Genomic DNA, 25,904 nt, shown 5'->3' with positions numbered 1-25,904 from the left:
AGTGCAGCTTCAGGCCACCCCCTTTGAACCTCATTTGTCCTTTCTTGTCCTGATGGTCTCCGAGGGCGGCTGTGAAGATCGACTTTCACGCTGATGTTTTTAATTCTGCGTTTTCCTAGCAAACACCACAGGTTCCATTTCCTGTGTGAGTGTCTTTCTTTAGGGCAACTTTGTCTAATAAACTCTGGGATTATTTTAGGTTTCATTCTCATTTTTAAAAGAAAGGTGGAGAGAAGAAAGGAAAGGGGAAAAACTCTAAAACCCTAAGGGTGGAAGAAAGGTCAGACTGGGGTGGGGGTGGGGAGTAACTAAAACAAACAACAAACAAGAGTCAAAGAGAAATAAAGTAGAAAGCTGCTTGTGATGAGCCAAAAGCTAGCTGTGATCTCTCTCTCTCTCTCCTCCTCCTCTTCGTTCTTTCTCCTCCTCCTCCTCCTCCTCCTCCTCCTCCTCCTCCTCTTTTTCTTCTTCTTCTTCTTCTTCTTCTTCTTCTTCTTCTTCTTCTTCCTTCTTCTTCTTCTTCTTCTTCTCCCCCCCCCCTCTCTCTCTCTTCCTCTCTCCCTCTCTCTGTGTATGTGTGTGTGCGCGTGCGAGAGTGTCTAATTTAATCCTCACGGTCATCTTCTGAGGGAGGTGTTCTCCCTTGAAACTTAAAAAAAAAGTATCTGAAATGTACATTTATTTTTAGACTGTATTTCATTATTTGTTTTCATTAACTATTTATTCACTTTATATCTCGTTAGCAGCCCCCTCTCCTTTCCAGCCCTCCCCCCCCCAACCCCCTCCTCCATTATCCTCTCCTCTTCTCCTCGGAGAAGGGGAAGCCCCCCTTGGGTGCTAACCCATCTTGGGACATCTTCTCCCACTGAGGCCTGACCAGGCAGTCCATCTAGGGAAAGGGGATCCAAAGGCAGGGAACAGAGACTGAGACAGTCCTTGGTGCAATTGTTAGGGAGCCCACATGAAGACCAAGCTGCACATCTGCTACAAATGTGTAGGGGGCTTAGGCCCAGCCCCTGCAGGCTCTTTGGTTGGCATTTAGTCTCTGAGAGCTTCCCCCATGCACCCAGGTTAGTTGACTCTGTAGATCTTCTTGTGGTATCCTTGTCCTTGTTCTAACTTTCTCAATCCTACCCCCAACTCTTGTGGAGCAGGCACTGGGTGGTCAAATAATGTGCGCAGGCCAGGCAGCCCTTGAGGGGTTGGTAGAGCTGGAAGCTCTACTCAGCTTTGCTCCAGGTCTGGAGATACGGCTCAGCAGTTGAGAGCACTTGTTGATCTTGCAGAGAACCTGGGTGCCCACATGGTGGTTCACAATCATTTGTAATCATCCAGTTCTAGAGGGTCCACCGTCCCCTGACTTCCTTGGGCACCAAGCATGCACATGATGCACATGCACACATGCAGGCAAGCATTCATTCACATAACATAAAATCAATCTAAAAAAATATTTTAAAAACTAAAATTTCAGTTTTTTGAATTATTGACATATATTCTTTCAACTTACATTGCCCATGGCCAGATTTTCTGGTCTATGTCTCCATTCTTTTAGCATCCTACTGTTTTTCCTTTCTCTGAATAGGTAATATATTTATACATATTTATATAGTTCAAAAATAAGACATATGAGAAAGGCAGTCATGAGAATCCTCTTTCGCATGCCTGTCATCTTGCTGGTTTGATACACGGTTGGACCCCGGTTCTCCTGTTAGTGGATCTGAGTGTCATCTTCAGGGTCTCTACATGAGTATGGAAGTCATTAGGCTTTTCTACCTTTTCAAACACAAAAGGTACTGCTCCATTTTGCGCATCTCCCATTCCCCCCAATATATCTTGAAAATCATTCCCCATTGTTACTTAAAAGCATTCCCACGTCCCTCCCTCTCGACCCCCTCACTCAGCCCCCTTTCTTTTTCCCTTTCTCAGTGCCTAGTAGTTGGTTTAATGGGATGTCATTCCATTCGATCGGGGCTCTGCTTATGGGCATTTGAACTGAGGAGGCTTTTTACAGTTTTCAATGCTTTAGTAAAGGACTAGGAGCTGGCAAAGGTTAAAGTAGGATCAAGAGCAAAACCGAGACGCTCTTCAGTTGTAAAGTGTGTGATCTGGGAAGCAAGAATTAGAACCTTCCTGGCCCTGCCTTGTGACGGAGTACAGCTGGAGTGCCAGGGGCTGCGTTTTGGCTTCAGCTGTTCACCGAGGGAAAGAAGGCAAATAATCTTTTTCTGGTGGAGCCGTAACACACCTGAGCTTGGCTTGCCGTCTCGGGGTGAGGACAGATTGTCAGCTGGTGTATGAGCTGCCCGAAGGTAAACTCCTGTAATAAAGAAACCGATAGCATGATAGATAGCGGTGAGATAAGGGCTATTATCCACAGGTAAAATTCTTTCAACAAGCGCTACCGAGTCTCTCATGTAACCCTCAGTGGAAGAAAAACAGCTCGACGGCCCCTTCTTAACCTCTAAGCGAGCTCTGACACCTTATCAAGCAGACAGGGATTTGTCTTTGTACCATGGACACATGTCAAATAAAATACCCCAGGAAAGGGCAAAGCATTTAAAGCAGAAGTGATGGATCTTAGTTGTGTAATATTTGGTAATATAGTAAGTGTTTATTTTGATGATAGGATCAGGGGAAGTTTCATCTTAGGCTTTTTAAGCTTAGAAGCCACACGTGTGGGACTTTATGCTGTCATTTTGGTGTGAAACCTTGGTTTTCCCACTGAAGATAGATCGGAATAACTTGTCAGCCCACACCACAGATCACCTCTGTACTTAGAAATGGATACGCCTGAGAAATTCAAATGTAAAATTATCAGTGTTCAGCCAAGGCTCTTTTGTGGACTGAATGAAATGTCAACTATTTTGAATTTATGTTATTTATGCTGCAAGGCTTTACCCGATCCCTGACTTTTATGGTTAATGAAGATCTCATATTCTCAATCTCTCTCTCTCTCCTTTCCTTTTTTCTTCTTTCTTTCTTTCTTTCTTTCTTTCTTTCTTCTTTCTTTCTTTCTTTCTTCTTTCTTCTTTCTTTCTTTCTTCTTTCTTTCTTTCTTTCTTCTTTCTTTCTTTCTTTCTTTCTTCTTTCTTTCTTTTCTTCTTTCTTTCTTTCTTTCTTTCTTTCTTTCTTTCTTTCTTTCTTTCCTTCTTTCTTTCTTCCCTCTTTTGTTTCAAAGACCCAGGTGAGAGGCAGGTATAGCCACCCAACCGTAACCCAGCACTCAGATGATGGGGGCAGAAGGATCTGGAATTCAAGGTCATTCCTGGAACCTGGTAAACTCGGGTTGGCTTGGGCAGCATCTGAATCTGTCTCAAAAATGAATAAAAGCAAAGGAACAAAGAATCAAATGACAGAAAAATGTCATGAAATTATTGGCTGCACTTTGTTAACGCTGGTGCCGAGTGGAGGACAGGGCAGACGTAGGAACGTGATGTGGTAGGATTGACACTTGGCAACTTCTCTGGCCTCAGCTCTCTTCCGGGAAAACAGCATTTTATGGAGGTGCTTACTAAACATAGCAAGGCTCTTGGCATTTGGGGTGAGCTAGGGCATATTTTGATTCTTTTGTTACCTTAGGAACCTTTTCTGAGGTTCACTGAGAAACTTTTTGCTTTTTGTTTCTGTTTTGGGGCAGTGTGTCACTGTGTAGCCAAGGTTAGTGTAGAATTCACCACCACCTGCCTGTGTGGTGAGGCTACAGGCATGTGCCTCCATGTCTGTAAAAAAAAAAAAAAAAGAAAGAAAAACATTTTTCAATTCATTGAACTCCAAGTGACTCTGGAGGAGACAAATTAGAACGTTTTCCTCTATGAAGATGGCGAAGTATAAAAACATTAAATGGAAGACACTTTGTCTTTGTCCCATGGACACGTGTCAGATGAAAACCCAAGAAAACAGCTTCTCTTCTTTTCCTCTCTCTCTCAAATTCTTAGACCAGAGGACAAATTTCAGGAGCTGTTTCTCTTGTTACGCCATATGAAACCCAGGGATTGAACTCAGGTCTTTAGGCTTGGGGGGCGGCGGGGGTGGGGGGAGGCGAGCAAAAGCCTTTACTTGCTGAGCCACCTCAGCTACCCACTGCGCCACCTTGCCTGTCCCAATTTCAAGCTTTTGAAAGTAATTTTTTTTTCAGGGTTCAAAAGGTGGTAATTTCAGAAATGTGGATTAAAAGCTTACTTATGCATGAGCCTGAGGAGCCTGGGAATCATGATGAACAGATTATATTTTCCCAAGCAGTCCACTTAGACGCTGATTTAACAGCACACTTCTCTGTGCACCAGTGGAGCACTGTTGCTCTTTTTCTCTTTTTCTAAGACTTTATTTTTAAGTGTGTGTGTGTGTGTGTGTGTGTGTGTGTGTGTGTGTGTGTGTAGGTGTGTGTGTGGTTCCTGAGGAGCCCAGAGGATGGTGTTGGATCCCTTGCAGATGAAGTGACAGGCAGGTGTGAGCCACCTGACATGATGCTGGAGCCCCCTCAGCAACATGCTAAGCACAGGCTCGGCAGCTGAGCTGCATGTTGGCCCCGCCTGGCTCACATCTATAACCTGGTCTCACTTGTCACAGTCTTACTCAAGAACCCATTTTTCTGTTTGTGAGGCTGGGTTTGACCAATTCCCTGAGGCTCCGGTGATGTGGAGTGGCATGAATTGAACACATTCTAGCATGTTACACTTTGTGCCAGGGCTCTCTTTACTGGCCCACGTCTCTTTTCCCAGCTAGCATGCACTTCTGGTACCAACTGACTATGCCTTGTTTACAACCAAGTCTGCCACTGAGCAGTGTCAGGATGTGGGAAACACAGAATAAAAGATGCACAGCTGAGGAAGCTCACTAAATACCATGGCGTTGGTTTCAAACAATGTGGTTTTGGATATAAGCCTCTCTTTGGTCATAAATACTGTTGGTATTCTGTCTGGACCCCCACAGTTACCTGGCAACAGCCAGGTAGGCCTGACCCACTATAAAAGGGGCTGCTTGCCCCCTCCTCCCTCTCTTACTCCTGCCTCTCTCCTCTGGCTTTCTTGCCCTCTTGATCCCCATCTCTCCTCATTCCCTAGCTGCGCCCCACCCCCACGTGTTCATGGCCGGCCTCTACTTCTCTACTCTCCACTTCTCTCTGCCTTTCTCTGCCTGTACTACCCTCTTAACTCCCCTCCCCATGCCCTAAATAAACACTATTCGATGCTATACCTGTCATGTGGCTGGTCCCTCAGGAGGAAGGGATGGGACCTTGGCATGGGCCCACTGAGACATCCTCTTCCCCTGTACCTCACCACATCCCCATAGAACATACTCTTATATTTCTTTATCTTTTTATAATTGTAACAAATACAAATCTTGGAAATATTTCAGAAGGGAGAGGAGACAGATGATGCATCACAGTCCTCTGCTGAGGGGCTGGGGATAAGGCTCAGTGGCTAAGAGGGTGGACTGCTTTTTTAAAGAATCATGACTTGGTTCCCAGCACTTGATTCAGGTAGCTCACGATTGCCTTAAACTCCGGCTCCAAGAAATCCACAGGCAGTTGTGCTCACCTGCACACACCCCACAAAGACACCATGTATGCACATCATTAAAAATAAATCCCAGGGCTGGAGAGATGGCTCAGAGGTTAAAAGCACTGACTGCTTTTCCAAAGGTCCTGAGTTCAATTCCCAACAATCACATGGTGGCTCACAACCATCTGTAATGGGATCTTTTTTTTTTTTTTTTCTGATTTTTTTTATTACATATTTTCCTCAATTACATTTCCAATGCAATCACAAAAGTCCCCCACACCCCCCCCCAACTCCCCTACCCACCCATTCCCATTTTTTGGCCCTGGCGTTCCCCTGTACTGGGGCATATAAAGTTTGCCTGTCCAATGGGCCTCTCTTTGCAGTGATGGCCGACTAGGCCATCTTACACCCTCTTCTGGAGTGCCTGAAGACAGCTACAGCATCCTTATGTATATTAAATAAATAAAATCACTAGAGAGAATCCATGTGAGTAAAATAATCTTCATCATCATTTTGTTTCTACCCTTAACTTCTAAGATATGTCTTTATTAATCCCCATAATTAAATTACATCATTTGACCCCAAATTTCCCAGCATTTTATTGTGAAAATCTTCAATTGTCCATGAATAGGATAGCGCTGTGTGCATCATAGTATAGGTCTATCACATGGACTTTACGTGTCAGGCAAGGTGTCCTATCATGCTGGCTTAGACATAAAATTATTATTATTATTATTATTATTATTATTATTATTATTTTGGTATTCTTGAGATAGAGTCTTACTATATAGCTCTGACTGTTTTGGAACTATAGAGGTTAGCCTCCAACTCACAGATATCCTCCTGCCTCTGCCTCCCTAGTACTGGGATTAAAGTCATGCACTACCATGCCCAGCTGACATAAGTTTTAAGTTTGTATTTTTACCATAATTAAAGAGAAAAGTGTATTATGGTAGTTTACCCCTTTAATTTAAGCACCCAGGAGGCAAAGACAGGAAATCTCTGTGAGTTCCAGGTCAGCTTGATTGGTCTATATAAAGAGTTCCAGACCAAGTCAGGGTACATAGCAAGATTCTCAAATCCAAAAAAAAAAAAAAAAAAAAAAAAAAAAGACAGATTTTTAGGATGTTGACCATATAGTCAGAATTGAGTAAAAAAAAAAAAAAAACTTTTAAAATGTTAACCACAAGAGATGGAGAAAAGCCCCATTTTAAATCAAAATGGAAAATTTATTGTTTCCTGTAGTGTTTCCTAAGTGAAAGTGCCAGGGTGGAGCCAGGTGAGAGTCTGGTTGTGTCTGGCCCTTCCCTGTGGTGGCGGATACAGAGAGTGATAGCGGACCAAGTCCTCCTGTATATTCTCGTTAATTTAGCCTTCTCTCTTTTTGCTACTAAACAGTACCAGTGTCTTCACTGTAAATAGCTTATTCTTGGATTGCAAGTAACAGGGAACTTCCTCCAGAGGCAGAGTTTGTACATATGGCAATTTAGAAAAGAGACAATTTAGCTGCAGAGTGCAAATTGCCATGGCTACCCTGGTCATGTTTCCTGGACTGGGCAGGTGGGGTGGAAGTTCTTATGAAATCACCGTTGGGCTTTATTGAATTAGCCTTTTATTTTTTTTTCTGAAAGAACCCCAAATTGAGTTTATCACTTAGCCTAATTGGAGATAGTTAACAAGATCCCACCCAAACTCACAGATGTCTTTGTGTAAGAATGGCTGCCATGCTGCTGAGCTGGACGGAGAACAGGCCTGGCATTATAGACAGACGGACAGTGAGCTTCCTCAAAATTAAAGGTGCAGAAGACCAGCTTGCCAGGGTTGTGCACAGACGCCACCACGCTGACTCTGACACTGAGGAAGCACTGCCTTCGACATCACCATCATGTGGCCTGCAGTGCCCCAGAGAACTGGTAATGGTTGTTACATTGTCTTCCTGCCACAGGCTACAGAGAAATACAGATACTTCATATATGTGAGCCTCTGAGGAGCAAGGAACAACTGTCCTGTCTTAAGATTTGAATGTTATCCTCCATTTACAAAACTTTTCAAAAAGATTTATTTATTTTATGCATATGAGTACACTGTCACTGTCTTCAGACACACCAGAAGAGGGCATCGGATCTCATTACAGATGGTTGTGAGCCACTGTGTGGTTGCTAGGAGTTGAACTCAGGACCTCTAGAAGAGCAGTCAGTGCTCTCCAGCCCCAAAACTTTTATTTTACATATATATGTATATGGAGGCTAAAGGGGAACTTGTGGACAACAGCTCTCCCCTCTACCATGTAGGTCCCAGGGATTGAATCGGGTCCTCAAGATTGGCACCTTTATCTACTGAGTTATCTCACTAGGCCACACCCTTTGCTTTTAAGACTAAAACCTCAACCATCCATTCAAAGCAGTCAACTTTGAAAAGAAGTGAAGGAAGGCAAATGAAGAGAATTGAGTAAGACTTTTAAAAAGGATTTACTTTATTTATGTTATGTGTATGGATGCTTTTGCTTGCCTGTATGTCTGTGTGCTATGTGTATGCACTGCTCAAGCAGGCCAGAAGAGGGCGATGGGTCCCCTAGAACTGGAGTTACGGGCATCTGTGAGCTGCCACCAGGATGCTGTGAACCCCTGCAAGTACAGCAACTGTTGAGCCATTTCTCTAGCCCACACGAGAATTTTATTTATTTATTTATTTATTTATTTATTTATTTATTTATTTATTTATACAGGGTCTCTACATAGCCCTGGCTATCTGGGAACTCACTATGTAGACAAGGCTAGCCTTGAACCCACAAAAATTTGCTTAACTCTGTCTTCTGAGTACTGGGTTTTCAAGCTTGTACCAGTATGCCCAGTTCAAGAACGGGTTTTTAAAAGGAGGTTAGAAAACATACTTTCCTGCTTTGCAAAAATCCATGGATAAATTAATATTGTTGCAAAGTATTTTTTGATTTTAAGAAATGTCTTGAAATTGAATTAAAATGTTTACAAATGCTTTGAAATTAGCTCTTAATATGTTTCTGTAAACTCAGATGCATTCTCTTTGGTCTTATGTGAAGTTTTTGTTGTTGTCTTTAAAGATTGTTTTTATTAATGTGTAAATGTGTGCATTTGTACACTACTTGTGTCTAAAAGTCTTGTGACCTTGTCAGGCAGAAGAGGGTGTGGGTCTCCTGGAATTAATTACAGTCACTTGTTCGATGAGTCACCAGGCTGGGGACTGAACTCAGGCACTCAGCTTCTCTGGAAGAGCAGGCAACTCTTACCTCGGAGTCACCTTTTCACAAGGCTTGATGTGTCGTTGAACTAGGCTGCCCATCTTGAATATTCAAGTTATTTTTCTGTTCTTCCTTTCCTTGGTGACATTTGTGACTTCACTCATATTTTCTTGCCTGTGGATCAAACCAAAAACTTGAACTCTAAGTTCATTTAGATATGAATAGTTTGTCCATAGGTTGGCTATTTAAAAAGTCTGTGGTAAAGCTCTTTAAAATAGTAAGTATGGCTATTGTAATATAACACACACACACACACACACACACACACACACACACACACGGAGAGAGAGAGTTTAAAACTCCCACTTTTTAAAAACAAGGTCTGAAGAAATGTGTCTCTCTAGAGTCTGTCTGGAATGACTAACCATAGATTTCTTTCAGTCGGCGCTTCAGTCTCTGAATGTTTGGAACCTTTCTTGGTGAGCGTGGTGGAAATGTTCTCCAAGTGTTGTCACAGATCCTGTTATTGATGTTAGTGGCAGAGCCTTCTAACTCTAACCCCTGCTGAGCCTTTAGAAACCTGGTAGATTGTTAACAAGGTTAGCAGGAGGTCATGAACTCTGCTCTGTAGACATGCAAAGTCTCAGAGCTTTGATATGGAATTGGCAGGGAAAGCATTCTCATATTTTAGAAACTAAAATTGTTTATGAAGGACAAACTTATAAAAGCCTGTTAGGTCTTAATACAGTTTCTGCTGTATACACATTGCATTTTCAAACATAACGTGCTTAGAGAATTGTTAGGAAAAGCTCAATTCTGACAGTATGTATAGCATCCCCCACCAGCCATTTAAAAGAATTAACATTTTTTTCTATATGTTAATGGAAGCCATTTAGAAATACTTAGTTATTTCCATAAAGAAGGTGTGTGGTAGCCATGCTGTGAAACTCAGTCATTTGACGATGATCAAAACCTGCAGTCATTAAAAAGTATATTTGTTACTTATATACACTTAAGAAAATATTTAGAGGAACAATTGCTGCATTGGAGTCGCAGTTATGACGCCCAGTTGGATACACTGTGACTACAGTGGTGTGGTATTTTTTCCAGCAGGTATTTGGGTATGGAAGAATTTTCTAGTGACCACTTGAACATCCCTACACTTAGTGCAAGTGATGTCTACTAAATCAGGAAAAAGACAGGAGGAGGCAGAGGTAGGGGTGGGAAGTTCACTGAAGTTTAACCTCTTCAAGTGCTCCCTAAGAATACAGTTCTGAAGAAAGTTGTATGTACTGTCAGAATTTAGCCACGGGGAGGAAAAGCTCAGAGAATCCCCAAGCATGCGCATTTGATCCACTCTTGACTCTTGGTCCTACACTCTCTCGATCGATCGTTCTTTTAAGCTAAAGGAACGCGTTTTGACCTCATTCCAGCTCCTGGCTGATTTCTAGGGTCAGACTCCACCAGCCTGAATAGCTCTCTCCAGGAAAGGGAGGCACTTCCTGGTGGGTGCAGGGCTTCTTTGTGTGCAAAGCTGATTGTCTTCCCACCCATTAGCATTTATTGAGTATTTGGTGAACAGCTGGGCACACCAGAAGCGGGGAGAGCTGATGCTAGCAAGTCTTTCAGGAGTCTTCCCCCATTTGTCCAGGAAGACAACTGTACAAGTCGGTTCTTGAAGTACGTCTTCTAATGCGCCCTAGTAGATCTATGGAGATGATCCCACCCTTTAGAAATGAATCCGATCGGTTGGTGAAGGAGGAGCCCACCTGGCAGGAGACAGCATTTCCTACAGAGGGCACGGAACAAAAGCATCACGCTGTGTTTTTGAAGGCAAGCAAGGAGCCTGGTGTGACTTAGAGGTTGAAGCAAGGTTTTGGGGATGTCACAATCACAGTTATAAAAGCTTTGTCACTGGACATTAAAAATTTTTTTTTTAATTTTTTTAGCAAAGGGCTCTATCAGATGTTCTAAAAAGTTGTTAAAAGAAGAGCAGAAGAGATCACTTTGATTCAAGGACTGATCAGAAAATAGGTGAGAAACAGAGAAATTAGGAATCCAGGTGAAAGCCCCTTAGTGGTGGCGCATGCCTTTAATCCCAGGATTTGGAAGGCAGAGGCAGGTGAATTTCTCAGTTCGAGGCCAGCCTGGTCTACAGAGTGCGTTCCAGGACAGCCAGGGTTACACAGAGAAACCCTGTCTCCAAAAACAAAAACAAAACAAAAACAAACAAACAAACAAACTCAGAGAAATCCAGGTGAGAAGTGATTCAAGCCTCATAGAAAACCTTCCCCACGGGACTAGAAGCGCACAACTGGAGAGAGAATCAGAAGACGAAGTCAACAGGATCTGGCGATGGGTTGGATCTGGGAGAAGAAGAAGCAATGGATGGCTTTAGAGTTGCTGTGGGTGCATACAGTGTGGATGGTGCGAAGACAGAGTCACCAGCCTAAAGGCGATAGCCAAGATGGCTTGTGGGTTTTAGAAGACCGGATGGGTTAACGGTGTGCGCTTGCGTGTAATCATTACTCAAGGGGTAGGGCAAGACCCTGAAGAGAGTAAAGATAGCGGCAAGGAGGAACCCCGGGGAAGGACAGACAGACAGGGGTTATGTCCGGAGAGCCAAGACCTAGGAATCCCCAGGAAGGAGCAGTCAGTAATACTGCTTCCGGTAGGCAAACTCTCCTCCTACCTTTTCATCAAACCGCCTCTGGGAAGGGACTGGGTGATCTCCTGAGGGCAGGTTAAGGAGAACAACAGCAGCCTGAGGAGAGGTTTCCTTCTTTTTCTCCTTCTGCCTTAATGCCCCCACTTTAAATAACAGCTCCTTTCTGCAGTGAAGTTGGGTCCCCTGAAAACCACTTGGCAGTGGTTCGCGGTGAACCGTGAATGCTGAACTGAGCCGTGATTGATTTCACTTAGAACCACACAGAACTGACTCTTCTCTATGTACAGTGCAGCTCACCTGACATCTCTGCTCCCAAAACCTGCTTACTAACTTAATAAGCCAGTCCTCCTCCCCGCCCCATCCCCCAGCTCTCAAGCCCGGGCGTCATTGGCTGAGGCTTGGGTTCAGGCTGCCCTGAAGTCTGTACTGAACCTTGAAGCCTCTGACTAGCTTGGGGTCACATTACTTGAGGCTATCCAAGTAGAACCAACTCTAATAAGGAGAAACCAGATATTCCTCTCTTCTAGTTCCCAGATTCCTAGAAATTTCTTGTAAAAACAGTTCCTTGCATCTGGAGAGACGGTCCAGAGTTAAAAGCACGTGTGCTCTTGTACAGGACATTAGTTTGATTCCTAGCGCCCACATGGTGGGTCATAACATCCATAACTCCAGTTCCAGGGAATTGGAAGGCCTCGTCTGACTTCCTTGGGTGTGGGGCCATATATGATGCACATATATCATGATGCAGGCAAAACATCGCTACACATAAGACAAAATAAATAAAACCAAAACAAGACAGTTCTTTATGAGAGCAACAGCAAACTCATTCTTTGAACTCAGGTAGCTGTGGAGTCCATCGGCCCTTGTACCTGGACATCTACCTACTTCAGGTGTTTTGAAATTTCCTTTCTCCGAATCTGTGACCAACATGAGTAAGAAGGGCATTGGCGCAAACTTACATCAGCTGTGAAGGGAAGAACTGGGAAAAACAAGACGCGGAAAGATAAAAGGAAAGAAAAGATGTCGATGTATTCTTACGCTGGTACCCAGAGACACTCGCACCTGCCTATAATCCAATCCCATCACTGGGGAGGACGAGGCAGGAGGATGGGGAGTTCAAGGCCACCCTCAATCACATGAGCGTCTATCTCAGAACCCCAACAAACCAACAGATAACAATGAGAGAGAGAGAGAGAGAGAGAGAGAGAGAGAGAGAGAGAGAGAACACAATATTGCTTACTTTCTTCAGCTGCTGGTTCTCAGCTACTTTCTTCTTCTTTTGTCAGCCATCATCAGTCAGGTTGTATCACCTCCGCCCACGGTCTCCCAGCTGAGAGGCGCATGCGCACTCACTGCAGACAAAAGTCCTCCCAGGAAGAGCCAGGCATGCATCTTCCCACAATCTGTCCACACGGGTCTGCTGTTTGCACAGCTGGGTTTGTTTCTTTCAATGGCAGAGAAGGGAGGCTCCAAAAAAACACCGGGCTTCACAAAACTTTTCACGGTCTAACTAGAAGAAATTAGACTAAGGTCCAGAGGTTTCCCGCTGCATTTTTAGAAGGCAACATTCTTTTATTTTCAAGTGTCCTCTCTTGTCAATGGGTGTGGGAGACATTACAGCAACTACTATGTAAATGTTGATAATTAGTTTTGATATTTGCCCCAGGGAAGTTCCTTCCTAAAGAAATCATTTTTTTCTTCTTAAAAATATTTCAATCTCATTCCAGATGGAATATTTGTGACCTTTCCGTGGTCAGAGCTGGTCCATTGTGTTCAGAGGCAGCATGGCCCACCACCCTTCCTTTGCACCCTTCCCTCAACAATCCCACGTCTGGTTTTTCAATTTAAAGCGACTGTTCACAGAATTCCCACCATGAAGGAAAACACTGTGAGTCAATACACGTTGGGCCAGCGCCAATGCTCAGATAATGAAGTCGGTGGTACTTACGCAAGAAGGGTTTGCCCCCGTGATGGTAATAAATCTTTCACTTGTGTGTCATAAGCACAGAATGCCTAGATGAATTCAAAGACCCTGCTTGGAATTAGTTAAGTGGGTTTCCCTGCTTCCATAATGAGTTTCACAACTGCTCATAGAACATAGCTATTAATTACTAGCGAATAGGCTTTATTGAGGTCTGAAATGGGGAAGAGCTATTTATTTGGAGTAAGTCTAGGCCATTGTAGGTATTTCCTTGTGTTGTGTGAACATTTACACTGTTAGAGGCAAACTGATGATACCACCTTATGAGACTCAAGGGAGCGGCTGAGCAGTGAGTGGGGAGACACGGCGCTATGCGATGGAGGGAGAAAACTCAATTCCTTGTGAAATGGTAGCTGAGAGCTCTTTCAGAGCAGGTGCACTGTTCATGCGCGGTCTCCAAGCTAAGTGGATCTCAAATCAGATTCTGTGAAGTAGAAACCACATTAAAAATTGTATTTAGATCCAAAGTCTCTTTCCTTCCCACAGGAATTACAATTTCTATCAAATAAGTGCTGAACAGTATTACCATTTCTCCCTTGCTATGGTGTGTCTAAGAATGGTTTGTGACAGAAAGTCTTTTTAGAGCCTTGCTTTCAACATGCGTTTATGTTTTAATGATATATCCTCCACCTGTAAAAATGTAGTTCTAGCCCACAGAAAATCAACACATTTGAAGCTTTCTTGGTATATTTAGGCTGTCAACAGTGGGCTTTCTGACATCTGACATTACTGGGCTTCCGCCTTTAATGGCTAGATTGTTTTCTAAAGACAGTCTAATGACACAAGGCTCCTAAACCCTGTTGGACCATTGAACTGAGAATGACCTGAGCAGACAGAGACCCTTTGACCATCTGTCATTGGCGAGCGTATTGATCTGGACATGGTGGCTGAGGGCAGTGTGTACCGAGGCTTTGGCAGTTGGCTGAGGTGTTGATAACCCTCCTCGATATGTTTGTGAGGGTTTGATTTCTCATTGTGTCCTCCCCAGTTATGGAGCCCTTGGGCAGTAAGCAACCTGCCTGAAAAAGCACACCACCAGGTCAAAAGGGTACATCAGTCCTCATACATTATCCTGTCCGGACACCCTGTAGCACGGCTAAGTGAAGGACAAGGAAAAGAGCCCTTCCTTCAAAGTTTTTATTTTGAAAACTTTCAAGCATATAGAAAAATCACTTACCTGTCAGGACGCTTTCAAACAGTCCAAGATCCACTCAAGGCTAGTGTTTTATATCTAATTGTTGTGTCTCTGAAGTCAAAAGAGCTTGTTTCTAATGTCTTGAAAGCATGGCAAAGGTAAATGGAGAGACACTGATCTGATTCTATTAGGTCTAAATAAATGAAGCACTATGGCAGTGCACACAGGTTCTACTCCCTGATGCTTAAAGCAGCTCAATGTATCCCACTGAAGTTCTCAATGAGTTTAAGTGGTGGAATACAGCTTTTGTGACAACTCTCATTGAGAAAATGTTTTTTTCTTTCTTGGATAAGCATCTTTTAGAGTCTGTCCAGGTTGACCAGAAGCTAAATTCTTTTTTTGTTTGTTTGTTTGTTTGTTTTGGAGGCAGGGTTTCTCTGTAGCCCTGGCTATCCTGGAACTCACTTTGTAGACCAGGCTGGCCTCAAACACAGAAATCCTCCTGCCTCTGCCTCCTAAGTGCTGGGATTAAAGGTGTACACCACCACTCCCTGGCCAGAAGCTAAATTCTTAAAATACTACATTAGATATTTACATGTGGCCAGTTGGAGCAATTAATACATTATAAGTGTGAAAAGTAATGGTTGTAGTCTTGAAAGTAGTGAAGAGTAGAATATACATATACATATACATGTACATATACATATACATATACATATACATATACATATACATGTGAACAACTTCTTTTTCACATCTCCCTGTGGTCTCAAAAAAAATTCTTTTTTTTTTTTAAAGATTTATTTATTTTATGTATAGGAGTGCACTGTAGCTGTCTTCAGACACACCAGAAGAGGGCATCAGATCCCATTACAGATGGTTGTGAGCCACCCTGTGGTTGTTGGGAATTGAACTCAGGACCTCTGGAGGAGCAGTTAGTGCTCTTAACCACTGAGCCATCTCTCCAGCCCTCAAAAGTAATTCTTGATTGGTAATACTCCATGCTGTTGCCATATCTGCTATCTGCTTCAGTGAATACTCCATAAGCATAAATTGTGGATTATGTACAAATCACCTTTTTGCGGTATGTGTGTGATGGAGATCAAACCCAGGATTTTTACGTGTGCAAAGTTCACACTCTCGACACTGAGCTCCAGCCTCTTTCACGCTTAGCAGTGATTCCAAGGTCACACAATCTGGAACAGGGTTAGAAAGTGTGTAAGGGAACAAGACAGGGAAAGGATCAAGAAGCAACATATCAAGGATATACAGTAGGGGTCATCTACGTAGAGATTGGAAGATGTTTGCTGTGTTAGCTTATTCATAAAGCTCATCAGCAAGCATTTGCTAAGACAGTTCTAAAATTCTTAGAAATTGTAGGGGGCTACATAGAAGGATTAAATATTTTCATCGTGGCCGGGTGGTGGTGGCACATGCCTTTAATCCCAGCACTAGGGAGGCAGAGGCAGACGGATTTCTGAGTTCGAGGCCAGCCTGGTCTACAAAGTGAGTTCCAGGACAGCCAGGGCAACACAGAGAAACCCTGTCTCGAAAAACCAAAACCAAAACAAAAACAAAATATTTTCATCGTGGAAACAGATCAAAAACTCTAAAAGTAGAGAGACTAGCATAGAGAAAGCATGCACGGACCTCAGCCAGCCTCACCATGCCATACTACTCGGCAGTCTTGCTCTCTTTCTCCTGTTGGTACTTGCTGCAAGCAGTGAAGGAATATTTGTAAGCAACTCTCAGGCATCACAACAGGAACATTTATTTATGTGAAGTAGCTTTCTTTTCCGTATCTCCCTGTGATCACCCACAAATTCTCCCCACTTCTTCATGACACGGTAGAGCCAGCTTGCAAACTGAAGTTCATAATTTGTTCGGATCCCCACAGACAAACATGTAGGCAAAATTCCCATACACATAAAATAAATAAATCTAAAATGTAAAAGACCAGAACCAATAATAATGTAGAAATCTGGTGATATTTGCCACTTTGTAATGTATTGGTGGGGAAAGATGAAGGGGCAGAGGCTCGAGCAAGCGCCATCTCCATCACGTGACTTGTAAAGGTCGAGACAGAAGAGCACAAGGCCAGCCAGAGTTTGGTTTGCTCAGCTTCTTTTCCAGTTTGTTTGTTTCAGTTATTTTTTGCGCATGCATGTGAGGAGGTCAGAGGACAACTCGCTGTCTGTTCTCTTCTACCCAAGGTTGTTTCCGTGGGTCTCTTGCTGCCATTATTTGCACAAACAACCTGTCCCTTTATTTTATAATGGGCCCATCATTCTATTTTAATTTCTTCTGCTTTGATAGAAAACCCTGCCCAGATGCAACTTAGAGGAGGTAATGGTTTATTGGACTTAGAATTCTAGGTCACAGTTCATCATTGAGGGGAGTCAAGGCGGGAACTTGCAGGTAGGACTGCTTGTTGTCCCACACGGCACTACCTCCAATCAAGGAACCTAGGATATATGTGTGTGTGTGTGTGTATATATATATATATATATATATATATATATATATATATATATCACTTCAGGAACACTTACATAGATGATGTCACTCACTGTGGGCTGGACCCTCCAGTATAAATTAACACCCATGACAGCCTCCTGAGCAAGTCCTCAATTGAAGCTTCTTTTCTCAGATGGCTCTTGGCTTTGTCAGCTGACAGTTAAAGCTAACCAGGGTACCATAGTGAGCATCAAAGGACCTGAGAAAACCTTACTGTAGAGAAATAATGCTACACCTATAAACTGACTTCAGCCTTGGTCGGTTAAGAAGAAATGCTGAAATGTCTGTCATCCACCTAAATCATGGGAGCAAGGAGGTGTATCAATAATAGAAGTTTTTTCTTGGGTTTGGTTTGGTTTGGTTTTTAACCGTTTAACAACAGAAAAAGTTCTACATTCATGTTTCTCATTTTAATTTGTTTATTTTGAGGTGTGAAGGGCCTGGGAGGAGCGGGGTGGGGGTGGGGGACTGTGGTTGTAATGGAATGTATAAGAGAAGAAAAAAAGTTAAAAAATATGTTTTAAATTTTTATTACACTTTCTTTTTTCATGTACGTGTGCCTGTATATGTATGGGTCCAGGTAGGTGCCATGGCACACCTGTGACAGTCAGGTAGGTGTCATGGCACACCTGTGACAGTCAGGTAGGTGCCATGGCACACCTGTGACAGTCAGGTAGGTGTCATGGCACACCTGTGACAGTCAGGTAGGTGTCATGGCACACCTGTGACAGTCAGGTAGGTGTCATGGCACACCTGTGGCAGTCAGGTAGGTGTCATGGCACACCTGTGACAGTCAGGTAGGTGTCATGGCACACCTGTGACAGTCAGGTAGGTGTCATGGCACACCTGTGACAGTCAGGTAGGTGCCATGGCACACCTGTGACAGTCAGGTAGGTGCCATGGCACACCTGTGGCAGTCAGAGGACAATTTGCAGGGATTGGTGTTTTCCTTCTCATCACAGGGTCTCTGGGATTCTCAGGCTCCACAAGTACCTCTACCTGCTGAGACAACTCACTAGCCCTATTCTCTGTCTTTCTGTCTCTGTCTTTCTTTCCTTCTTTCTTTCATTTGAGATAGGGTGTCTCTATAGCCCTGGATGTGCTGGAACTCAACATGTAGAGAAGCTGACCTTAAACTCACAGGAATCCACCTGCCTCTGTCAACATGCCTAGCTGTTTATCCCCCCCCCCCCCACACTTACACACACACACACAATCTATCTATCTATCTTTATTTATTTGTTTGTTTGTTTGTTTTTTCAGGACAAGATTTCTCTGGAGCCCTGGCTGTCCCTGGACTTGTTCTGTAGACCAAGATGGCTTCAAACTCAGAAATTTGCCTCCCAAGTGCTGGGACGAAAGGTGTGCAATACCATGCCTGCTAAGTCTTTCATACTTTAACATTAAGTTTTCCACATAAAATATTGTCTCAAATTAAACAATTCCCTTTCAAGTCCTGTAGGGATTTGTAATGAAAAAAAGTCTTGTTAATATCTATTATCTAAGATAGGAGTTAATAGCAAATGTATACCTTCAAATTGATGAGAGTTCCTTTGAGTCCTAAACACAGGCCCATGAGAACAGACATTAGTATCATACATTACCATCTTTTTTCATAGGTGTAAATTCGAGAGCTATTACTATTGTTTAAGCTATTATTCAAGTGTTTGAATCCCAAGTCAGTACACTTCTCCCTGGTGTCTCTAATTACAGGAAAGACATTTTAAAATCTTCTAGTACTTGTCAGAGTACAGTGTGTTCTCTTGCCTTCACACAAGATAATAGCTCCATGATGTTCTAATTATGGATTATATGTGGACCTCCTCTGTATAATAATAGTTTTTAGACTAGTCTCCACCCTGAAATACTTCATGTCCCTAGAAATGTCATAAAGGTGGAACACGGCTATTGATCTAATGCAGCGACTTCAAAGCAGTATGTTCAGTAGGGACTGAATCTGCTATCTTCGCCCACAGGCCTTGTTCTTAACAAACACTGCCTTTTAAACCTCACTGAAATCAACAGTGAAACTATGACTAATAAAATTGGTTTAGAGCCAAAATTCAATAAAAAGCAAAGTTAATTATATGCTTGTAAGAGAATAAGCATACAGTTAGATCAATATGCAAATCATGACCTTCAGTGGTCTTCACTGTCTTCTTTTTAAGCCCTTAGTCTTGCAAAGATTAATTTACTACCCAGAACTTCATTTCATGAAGCCACCCACACTTAGATTACCAGATTTTTAATTGTTTGTGTATAAATGATATATTTGCATCCATCCCTGTACAACAGTGTATAAGACAATTAATGTATCCAACATCATGTTAACAAAAAACCAGAGACATTTAGAAAACTAAATTCATAGAATACTGTCTAGGTGCTATGGCTTGACACTGCAGGAAATACAAATTAGCTAGACATTCAAGAGTTTGTATTCTAGCATGGAAAAGATAGCCAAGTTTACAAATGTAGTGTTTGCTGGTTTGTTTTTAAATAAAGACCCAGACAAAAAGCAATAGAATGGAAAATGGGTGCAGACAGTGGAGACATTTATTGCCTACATAGGCAGCCTTTGTCAAGGAGATGGCGTTTGACTGCATCTTGAAGAATGAGTAGAGTTTTCACTAGAGGAAATAAGAAGGTAGGACCAGAAGGAAGAAGTGACCAAAAGCAAAGGATAGGACATGGTGACTGTGTAACTCAGGACTAGACCAGTGTCTTCCACCATCCTGCCCGAATACTGTGGAATAACCCTGCTATACAACTTTGACTTGTGGCATTGGACTGGTTAACATACCACATGGTAGCTATGCCTGCAAGTCATTCTTGCCTGGGGAACAGCGGGTAATAAGTTACTTATACATAGACCTGACTACAGGTCAAGGTGGCTCAGCAAGTAAAGGTGCTTGACACCAAACCTGATGGCCTAAGTCCAATCCTTGGGACCCATATGGTAGAAGGGAGACTGATTCCTAAAAGTTGTTTTCTGACCTCCGCACACGTGGTGCAGCACCCACGTATGCACACGCACGCACACCATAGATGAATGGGATCCAATATTATAAAAGGGAAGTGACCAGGAAATACATAAGCACCCAAGTAAATGCAAATTAAGTGCATTTACCGATTTAACCCCCTTTTAGGTCTCAAAGTGTTGTGTAGCCTCTCTAGTGCTGTACCACTCAAGAAGAAGCAGGGCAGAATGAATGCCAGGGTAGGGAGACAGTGGTCTTACTTAAGTGAGGGCAAGTATTTTATTTTTGCAAATTTTACAAAAATGGATAAACCTTGTAACATGTTGCCGGTAGCTTAGGATCCACCTGTTTCATGACAAATCAGCTTGCTTATAACTTTGCCACTGGACTCTCTACAAATTCATGAGTGGCCTTTTCCTACAGCTGTGGTCCATGTCTCCCCCCAACCCCTTCACCTTCTTGCCCTTCCCCTTCTTCTTCTGAGACATGATCTCTCTATGTAGCTCTAGCTGTCCTGAACTAGCTGTGTAGACCACACTATCCATGAACTCAGAGGTTTGCCCGTCCCTGATTCCTGATTTGGGGGGATTAATGGTATTATCCAATTATATCGTGATCACATCTGGACACTTCTTCAGCACCTGTTAAGAAAGTAGAGCAGGATTATGGGATGACAAGAGGCTCAGCGGGTGAAAGTGCTTGCTAAACCCCCCTAAGAAGCTGGGTATTGTCCCCAGAGCTAACCTACAAGCTACCCTCTGACCTCCACAGGCTTAGCCCCCTCCCCCTGAAATAAAATAAAATAAAATAAAAACATTTGAAAAGAGTTTAGAACAGAATTCCCAAACGTTTCCAAGGCCCTTAAGGCATCTTGCTTGCGCTGAGGTTACTTGAGGCTTTCCTGGAGAAAACCAGCCCCTTATATTTTTCTTAGAGTGGCTAAAGCTTGGCCTGGCGGTGCCAAAACAGATTGTTGCTCATTGGGAGGCCGAGGCAGGATGATCACAAGCTCAAGACCCACCTGGGCTAAATAACAAGTTCAAGACCAGCATGAGCAACGAAGTGAGACCTTGTCACAAAATTAAAAAAAATAAGAAATGGGCTGGGGGATGTGGTAAAGCCTAATTAGCATGTCCAAGGCCTTAGGTTCAAATACCTAGTGTCAAAGAGGAAGAGGGAGGGAGGGACAGACAGACAGACACAGAGTGAGTGAAAGAGAGGAAAGTGCACTTTCTTAGGCAGGCTGAAGAGTTGCAACAGCTTCTTTAATTCCGGGATAACTTGAGAGTCTTTTTCTTGGCTCCTTTCCTTTATTTGTTTTTCTTCATGACTTTTATTTTAAATGAAAGAAAACATACATTTTGAAGACTAACATTCCGAGGTCATTTTTCTTTCCATGCCAATTATGTGATCAGGAATAAAGAGCTTCCGTCTTTAGGCTGTGAGGCTGACTGAGACTCTTTGTGTGTGGAGAGACTCATTTTCAAAGAAACCAACTGTTTTTTGGTGAACTTCCTGTTCACTGGCAGGACGGCCTTCCCGCTGCTGCCCGTTTAAGCCCATTGGCTTGCAGGGTCCTTCGGCACTCTCTGGACGGTTGAATATCTTAAACTTCTGGCTAGATGTGAGCTATCTGGGATAGTTATACAGGGCTTTGTTTTGTGTGACAAAAAGGAAGCACGGAAAAACAATCATTAGTTTCATGAGCATCCTTTTGAGAGAATTAGTTCCTGAAACATAGCTATGGAGAATCCCCAGTTCCAACCATCCTGAAACTCAGATCCAGATTTGGGAGTATAGCTTGGGGAGAATACAGCAGCCTCCTCGTTAGCATGGGGTTGGGCGTTGGGGGAGGGAACCTTGGAGTCTAAGAAAGTTAAACACACCGTATTATAAAGTACACCCTGCTGAGGAGAACAGGGCAAAGTGTGTGGCTACTTTGTTTGGGCTAGCCAGTTTGACAGTGGACCTTAGTGATCCATGGAACTCTGTAACAAAAATAATAAGACCTTCCAGGTGGAGACAATGGCCAGGACTAAGATGACTTGGTTCTACTCTATATGAAGAAATACAATGCAAAAGGCAGAAAAATATATAATTTGAGAATTATTTTAAAATTTTCATTGTAGATAGCTGATCCATTTACAACAACTAATATTTGATCAAACATATGCTATAAGTTGAATGGTCCTTTTGCATTTCAAATAAGTTGGCCCATTCATGCCTTTAGATTGTCTATAGTCGGTGCAGAACATTAGCCACAGGCTTTCAGATCCAGTGGTGAAACATAGCGTTCTTTTTTTTTTTTCTTTAGGTGGTAAGAATAATTACAAGTGTGGATTGCTATGGTGATAAGGAGACCATAGGGTACTTGAGACTGTGTAATTTGGTTTTTGACCCAGCAGTATGTCTCAGAGGTCTTTCCATGCCTATATGTACTGCAGCCTATTGAGGCACCGCCTGTGTTAGCTGACAGTTCAGTCATTCCTAAAGGAAATGAACTTGAAAAGGTTTTGGATAGCCAAAGGGTGCAGAGACCCTCAGCTGTATTTGCTATGTTAACTTAATTTTTTTTTAATTGCTAGTAACCACCTGCCCCGCCTTTAATGCACACACCAGCCAACCAGTGCTCCACTAGAGCGGGTACTGTCCTTAAATCTCAGTTTGTCTCTCTGAAGCCACATGTTCTTGGCCACTTTCCTGCTTAAATCTGCTGCCTCCAGTAAACAGAAGGTAACACAATGTGACGGGCTTTCTGGTCAGTCTTAATTTAATACTGCTACATGGTTAGCTTATTTTGTATTATTCTATTTCTATCATTTGTATTAAAATTTTAAGTTGGCCGGGACGTTGCTCAGCTGTTGGAGTGCCCTGCCAACAAGCAAGGATCCTTGGGTTAGGTCTCCAGCACCATATAAAACCCTGTCATGATGACATGTCTGTCATGGTGACATGTCTGTCATCACAGCACCTGAGAGATGGAGGCAGGACGACCGGAAGCTCACAGTTATCCTTTGCTGCATACCAAGCTCAAAACCGCTCTGAGCCAGAGAGACCCTGCCCCAGAAGGGAAAAACCAGTAAATTTTGTTTGATAAACCAGCTTTCAATGGGAATTTCATCTTTGATGGTTTTCATCTAGGAAAACGTGGCCTTTACAGACTATCTGAATCTTAGCTGATAAGGAAGCCCCACTTAACAGCATAGTAAGTGGTGTATGGCACCAACACTGTCACTCTGAACACCTGGTAGCCAGGAGGGCTTGGGCCTAGGAGCCCTGTAGATGCCAAAATATGAGCAGTTTTGCACAAAATGGTGTGGTGTCTTCATGGACCTCCTGCATACTTTAAACCGCCCCTAGAGTATTATTGTACCTGGCCTAATATGAATGCCAAAGTTGATATACTATATTGGTTAGAAAATAATATGAAAAAAAATGTCTATGTGATCAGCAATTTTGTCCTAAATGTTTCCAGCCTGGCTGAATCAGTGGATCCAGAGCCTACACAAAGAGATTGACAGTGGCTTCTGGGTGAGTCTCTGTGCCCACTCTTTTCTTGTCAGATAAGAAACAAAGAAGTGAAAAGTAATTGTTTCAACATAGAAATATTTCTAGGCTTGTCTAAGATATTTCAGAGAAAAACAAGGCTGTTTATAGACCTACTGTAACACTTCCAAAAGAAAGGACACATCTGTAATCTCAGATGCACTTCTGTAAATTGAGACTAAGTCACAAGAGTTAGAGTAATTTTTTTCCTAATTAAGAAGAAAATGTTCTCTAAGAAGAATTTTAGAACAAAACACTTGCACATTTGCTTTTCCGGTATCACCAGACACTGGGACACAAATAGTGGCCTATTTGAGACAAGTTTAGCAGCAAAAAAACCTTACAGTTTTTCAGAGATGAGCTTTCATCCCCTTTGTGGTCCTAAGAAGTGTTTTGGAAGTGGGTGAGTCACCGCAGTGTGTGAGGTCAGCTGGGTGACCCTGGCAGTTCTGAGCTCTGCTTTCAAACTTGCTCTTAAGAACTGTGGTCAGTGGCTTTTTCCAAAATAAGAGCAGATTGTGAAAGGCGTTAGAGACTTGAAAAACATCTCTCCTGGTTCGTAGGCATGGGACTTCCCAGGCCCCGTGTCTTTCAGTTTTAGCAGGATAAACTCCACCCTTTACCCCCTCACCACTGTGATTACAGACACGACAATGAGTGTGTATGAAGGAGATGCACGCAGTAACTAACCTGAACGAGAAACAACGGGATCATTGAAATCTAAAAGGCAGGGAGGATTCGATCTTTGGGCTCACCTATAATTTGTGCACCATAAATGTAGGAGGAAGTCAGCAGGGACGTTTTAATGACAGTGCTGTCTATAGCGGTAGCATCAAGCAAGACATTGGCATAAATCATTGGCACTTTGCAAAGTGTCACTTCTGTCAACCTTCTGGTGATGTGATCTTTAGTCTTTCAAATCCATAGACTGGCATTTGGATCAGCTAAGCATCTCACGCCCTGTCTTGCATATTAAAGCTCTTCCAGCCAATACTGCGCTGTTGAACTAAGGCACCTTTTCAACAGTTTCCAGCAACTGACCTAAGAACTAAGCTTTGTTCTTGATATAGTTTGCAGAATTTCCTGTTCCCAGATGCCGATAAGGCTGTTGATTCATTTTAGGAATCTGGGAGGGGACAACGAAGCAGTAACGATTCTTGTCTTATGTTATAGGGCTACCATTATAAAATTTTTATTTGCAGCTCAAAGGTTATTTTAGTTTGGGTTTCCACTTCATCCAGGAAACAAATCCCTTGCTAAAGTAATTGCTTTTCAGTTGTATAAATGTCACCAAAACAGAAATAGTGACATTGACAGACACAGTCACTCACACTTGGTCTGAGAAAATAAAATTAATCTGCCTGTGTGCATAGCAAGATGGGATATCCATACCCTGAGTTTTGAGCAAGAGCTTGCACTCAGCAGGGCCACTTCTTCTGCCTGCAGGACTGAACTCCTGAGGAACTTGCATTGGTGTTTGGTTTGAAGCTGAAATGAAAAACATCTTGATAGGCAGAGGTGACTACATTCCTCTTCTACCAGTTTTCAGCACTGTATCCCTAAATGTCATGGTCTAAGCACAAAGGTGTTCTTATTTTGTGCTGTTGCAGGAAGAAGGAGGGAAGGGAGGGAGGGAGGGAGGGAAGACCATTTCTCTCACCTCTTTACTTGGAGCCGTGGGGCAGCTTGTCCTGAGTAGTGTCCTTTCAGGATAAAAGCCATGGATATAGGGAATGAAGGAGGGATAAGGTGGAGGAGGGCAGGGACTTAGAGGAGGGGTCCGGTGAGCCCAGGGGACAGTCTCATTCTTCTTTCCTCTCCATTCTGATGCTTGCTCAGCTCTCGAAATTCCCCACTTATCTCTCTCTCCCTCTCCTCCCTCCCCCACCCCCACTGTATGTGTGTTTGATTGTGTATATGTGCGTGTGTGTGCTTGTGTGTGTGTGTGTGTGCTTGTGTGTGCTTGTGTGTGTGTGCGTTCGTGTGCGTGTGCGTGTGCATGTGTGTGTACCTTTGCCTCAATCTATGTGTAGCGTTCAGGTTAACTTTTGGGAATCAGTTCTCTCCTTCTCCCATGTGAGCTCTGGGGTTGAAATGTGTTCAGGCTGTTTGTTTGTTGGTTTGTTTGTTTGTTTGTTTGTTTGTTTAATCATTTCTTTATACCAGAATGGACACATAGATTTTTTTTGTTTTGATTATAATCTATGTAAGTTGTTTATTTTGTTCCTCAGATGGCTTCCCAGTCAGGGTTGGCTGTTGGTGGATCTTCTAGCTGACTTCTTCAGCGCTGTGACCCTCTCACTGTAGGGTCTTTAGGGCACTTCTTTATTCTCTGGCCCCACTGGACAATCAAAACTCATTTTT

General features: G+C 43.0%; 1 long non-coding RNA gene across 1 annotated transcript; it reads right to left on the bottom strand.

The window, feature by feature from the left end:
* Nucleotides 1-1,975: 1,975 nt before the first annotated feature.
* On the bottom strand, nucleotides 1,976-12,711 carry Halr1 (Hoxa adjacent long noncoding RNA 1). The gene is made up of 3 exons (NR_110440.1): nucleotides 12,624-12,711; nucleotides 8,764-8,889; nucleotides 1,976-2,317 (listed from the first exon to the last, which is right to left on the bottom strand). It is a non-coding gene; the product is annotated as a Hoxa adjacent long noncoding RNA 1 (long non-coding RNA).
* Between the last annotated feature and the right edge of the window lie 13,193 nt (nucleotides 12,712-25,904).

Source organism: Mus musculus, chromosome 6 (genome assembly GCF_000001635.26).
Source record: "Mus musculus strain C57BL/6J chromosome 6, GRCm38.p6 C57BL/6J".
NCBI classification, from domain to species: Eukaryota; Metazoa; Chordata; class Mammalia; order Rodentia; family Muridae; genus Mus; species Mus musculus.
This window is presented reverse-complemented; position numbering and strand designations above follow the sequence as displayed.